This window comes from Myotis yumanensis, unplaced genomic scaffold (genome assembly GCF_028538775.1).
Source record: "Myotis yumanensis isolate MYYU_CA2020_CCGP unplaced genomic scaffold, mMyoYum1.0.hap1 SCAF_4, whole genome shotgun sequence".
NCBI lineage: Eukaryota > Metazoa > Chordata > Mammalia > Chiroptera > Vespertilionidae > Myotis > Myotis yumanensis.
Window position 1 is genome coordinate 101,144,436 of NW_027223755.1, and position 5,083 is coordinate 101,149,518.

General features: G+C 44.0%; 1 pseudogene; it reads left to right on the forward strand.

Moving 5' to 3' along the window:
• The first annotated feature begins 1,507 nt into the window (after positions 1 to 1,507).
• LOC139008282 (cullin-2 pseudogene) lies at positions 1,508 to 3,755 on the forward strand (annotated as a pseudogene).
• The last annotated feature ends 1,328 nt before the right edge of the window (positions 3,756 to 5,083 follow it).

The following is a 5,083-nucleotide window of genomic DNA, read 5'->3' on the forward strand; positions in this document are numbered from 1 at the left end:
GGTGGTGGGAGCGTGTGCACAGTTCCCTGATGTGCAACTTTCTGTGAGGGCCCAGAGCCCTCTGGCATGCAATTCACTGTCCAGCCCCAGCACCCATGGCAGGGTGGCACCCCAGGTCTCTCTGGAAACACACTTGCAGTGCGATCCTGTGGCCCCTGGCTGGGCACAACACTGCTCCTGGTTGCCCTGGCAGTGCTCTCCTGAGGCCCAGAGTAGGGTGTCTGCTGAGTTGCTTGGGGTATTTCCTGCAGAACTGTCCCAGAGGCCAGGGTGGAGCAGGTGGGTTGCTCTGGGTCACACAGTCAGAACTCTCCTGTGGCTTGGAGTGGGGCGCGCAACTCTCTTGTCTTAAAAAACTTTTCTAAAGTTGTATAATGATTTCTTTTTCTTCCCTTTGTTTACCATAGAAAAATCGAATGCAAACCTTTTCTCCTCATATCCTGAGAGAGTTTGAAGACTCAGTCTTTCTTGCCCTTGAGGAAAGGACAATTATTTTTTCCATTTGCTAGTGACTTGGTCTCAAGGCTTAATTTGCCATCAAGATCTTGTGAAAGAGCCCAGCCAGTTTGGCTCAGTGGTTGAGTGTTGACCTATGAACCAGGAGGTCATGGTTCGATTCCCAGTCACGGGACATGCCTGGGTTGTGGGCTGAATCCCAACTAGAGGGCATGCAAGAGGCAGCCTATAAATGATTATTTCTCATCATTGATGTTTCTCTCTCTCCCCCTCCCTTTCTCTCTGAAATCAATAAAAACAATTTTCTTTTTTTAAAACAGAGATCCTGTGAAAGAGTAGGGTACAGGTTTGAAGAGAGAGGAGATAAGAAATGCCTCAGCTAGGGACAGGAAGGGTGCTGGAAGCCGGTCCACCCTTGCTGTGTGACACAGTCGCTGCAGGGAAGAAACAACTGCACAGCTTATGTTTCAAGGGACCTGGCGTATATGACATATGTTTGCTCCCCCTCTTAATGCTATGTGTTTTAAACAGGACCACCTCCCCGAGAAAGGTTGTTTCCCCAGGTGAGGATTTTTTCCCTGGAGTTAGGGAGGGAATAAAACCCCTTAACTAAGTGCCAGGCGGGTAATTAATCACTTTAACTATGAATAATCACGATTAAGCTACATAGTCTTTACTTAGGATAATCTCCTTCAGTTACTTACTTGTAGCTTAATAGAACAATAGAGTAACCTTGGAATAGAGATAAGAAACGCCCTTTAGACTAGAATGGATAGGATTAAAATCAACTGGTATAAATACAGATGTAATAGGACAATAAACACAGAACTTGGCTGGAGATCCTGGCAACAGGACTTGGCTGGAGATCCTGGCAATAGAACCTGGCTGGAGAACCTCGCTATGCTGATCAACTGAACGCTGTCGCCATGTCATTCCTTCTTCGCCGACTCCGTCCACACCTTTGGGAACCCCTGGACCTGCTGGAGCTGAACCCCAACAATTGATAAATAAGCTGACAGTCAAACGCGAGTTCTCTTGTAGACTTCAACACTGAACTTGCACAATGTCTTTGAAACCAAGACTAGCAGATTTTGATGAAACATGGAACAAACTTTTAATGACAATCAAAGCTGTTGTCACGTTGGAATACGTCCAAAGAGCAACATGGAATGATCGCTTCTCAGATATCTATGCTTTATGTGTGGCCTATCCTGAACCCCTTGGAGAAAGACTTTATACAGAAACTAAGATTTTTTTGGAAAATCACGTAAGGCATTTGCACAAGAGAGTTCTGGAGTCTGAAGAGCAAGTACTTGTTAGGTATCATAGGTATTGGGAGGAATACAGCAAGGGTGCAGACTATATGGACTGCTTGTATAGAAATCTCAACACCCAGTTTGTTAAAAGAAACAAATTGACAGAAGCTGACCTTCAGTATGGCTATGGTGGTGTCGATATGAATGAACCTCTTATGGAAATAGGAGAACTAGCATTGGCTATGTGGAGGAAATTAATGGTTGAACCGCTTCAGACCATCCTTATCCGAATGCTGCTGCGAGAAATCAAAAATGATCGTGGTGGAGGAGACCCAAACCAGAAAGTAATCCATGGGGCTATTAACTCCTTTGTTCATGTTGAACAGTATAGGAAAAAATTCCCCTTAAAGTTTTATCAGGAAATCTTTGAGTCCCCCTTTCTGACTGAAACAGGAGAGTATTACAAACAAGAAGCTTCCAATTTATTACAAGAATCAGACTGCTCACAATATATGGAAAAGGTTCTAGGTAGAATAAAAGATGAAGAAATTCGATGTCGAAAATACTTGCACCCAAGTTCATGTACTAAAGTGGTTCATGAATGTCAGCAACGAATGGTAGCAGACCCCTTACAGTTCTTGCATGACGAATGTCATAAGATCGTTCGACAAGAGAAAAAAGATGGCATGGCAAATATGTATGTCTTACTCCGGGCTGTGTCCTCTGGTTTACCTCCTATGATACAGGAGCTGCAAAACCATGTCCATGACGAGGGCCTTAGAGCAACCAGTAATCTTACTCAGGAAAATATGCCAACACTATTTGTGGAGTCAGTTTTGGAAGTACATGGTAAATTTGTTCAACTTATCAACACTGTTTTGAATGGTGACCAGCACTTCATGAGTGCATTGGATAAGGCTCTGACATCAGTTGTAAATTACAGAGAACCCAAGTCTGTTTGCAAAGCTCCTGAATTGCTTGCTAAGTACTGTGACAACTTACTAAAGAAATCAGCAAAGGGCATGACTGAGAAGGAAGTGGAAGGCAAACTTACCAGCTTCATTACTGTTTTCAGATATATCAATGATAAAGATGTTTTTCACAAGTTCTACGCAAGAATGCTGGCGAAACGTTTAATTCACGGGTTATCTACGTCTATGGATTCTGAAGAAGCCATGATCAGTAAATTAAAGCAAGCATGTGGTTATGAGTTTACCAGCAAGCTACATCGGATGTACACAGATATGAGTGTCAGTGCTGATCTCAACAATAAGTTCAACGATTTTATCAAAAACCAAGACACAGTAATAGATTTGGGAATTAGTTTTCAAACATGTTCTACAGGCTGGCGCATGGCCTCTTACTCAGGCTCCTTCATCTACATTTGCGATTCCCCAGGAATTGGGCAAAAGTGTACAGATGTTTGAATTATTTCACAGCCAGCATTTCAGTGGAAGGAAACTTACATGGTTCCATTACCTCTGCACAGGTGAAGTGAAAATGAACTATTTGGGCAAACCATATGTAGCCATGGCTACCACATACCAAATGGCGGTTCTGCTAGCCTTCAACAACAGTGAAACTCTCAGCTATACAGAGCTTCAAGACGGCACACAGATGAATGAAAAGGAACTGACAAAAACAGTCAAATCATTACTTGATGTGAAGATGATTAACCATGATTCGGAAAAGGAAGATGTTGACGCAGAATCTTCATTTTCATTAAATATGAACTTCAGCAGTAAAAGAAAAAAATTTAAAATTACTACATCAATGCAGAGAGACACACCACAGGAAGTGGAACAAACTAGAAGTGCTGTAGACGAGGACCGGAAAATGTGTCTCCAAGCTGCTATAGTTCGCGTCATGAAAGCAGGAAAAGTGCTTCGGCATAATGCCCTTCTTCAAGAGGTGATTCGCCAGTCAAGAGCGAGGTTTAACCCTAGTGTCAGCATGATTGAGAAGTGTATTGAAGTGCTGATAGACAAACAGTACATTGAACACAGCCAGGCCTCAGCAGATGAATACAGTTACGTAGCGTGATGTTGCTCTCCTCCTGTGTGGGTGTGAGAAGATCATTGCCATCACCATTTGGTGTGTTCCTGTGGGGAAAAGAGCAGGCCTGTGCCTCCATAATTTGGTCAATTGGCAGCCCCTGTTTTTCTGCTGTTTACAACATCACCAGTCCAGGTCATGAGCGTCAGAGAAAATGCCTACAGATATTTCAAGCTCATGTCATTATGACATTTCTTTAAACTTTATTGAAGAATGAGTGAAGCCAAAACCGGTTTGGCTCAGTGGATAGAGTGTCAGCCTGCGGACTGAAGGGTCCCAGGTTAGATTCCGGTCAAGGGCATGTACCTGGGTTGCAGGCACATCCCCAGTGGGAGATGTGCAGGAGGCAGCTGGTTGGTGTTTCTCTCTCATCGATGTTTCCCTTTCTCCCTCTCTCTCTCTCTCTCTCTCTCTCTCTCCCTTCCTCTCTGTAAAAAATCAATAAAATATATTTTAAAAAAAAGAATGAGTGAAGTATTGCTGAAATGTGGAAATTTGGTTGGGTACCATGCTTTTTCTCCCCTTCATGTTTGCAGTTGGTGTGTGTGTGTGTGTGTGTGTGTTTAAAATGTATCTTAAAGGACATAAAATAAAAAACTTAAATATCGTAAAAAAAAAACAAGGGGGAGAAGAATGTTATATGTTAAATTTTTTAAAAATACAATGCAGAGGGTTGTACAGCAGCCAAAAGGCATCGGGCCTCCTGTTCAATAGCCTCTGCCGACTCAGCCTGGTGGAAGCATACACAAAGCAGACAAGAGTGTTACCAGATCTAGTAATGATGTGGGGAAGAGGTTGTGTTTTGTATCTTTCCAGAAGGAGCAGCCTCTGCCTTCCTCCTGGGGACCATCACCCCTGGGAGGCCGAGTTAGCACACCTGACCAGTGCCCGTCTGAAGCAGATGTGCAGCCCTGAGCTGGAACCACCTGTCCATTGGGAGGATCACATGTGCCTCCTTTTTGTCTGTCCATATGTCCCAGCTTTGCCCCACATCTCCTTTCCTTTTTCTTTTCCTTTTTTTAAAAATCTGCCTACTTGTTCGCTGGTTCTTTGTCCTTTCTCCTTCTCTCCTGAACACAGCCTTTTCTAGAATCTCCCTACCCTACTGTTCCAGGAAGGGCACCTCCCTTTTCTGCCGTGACTGGGGGTGTCTGGTATATACCCCATACGTGGAGTTGTCTTGTGCCAAGAGCCTGACATCCTGGGCTGAGAAAGCCCTGTCCTGGGACTACATGCTGACAGGCCGTTCCTCCCTTGTCCTGTATTGGCCCCTCTTGCCCTAGTGTCAAGAGGGACCCTCTTCTCACAGTCCATTT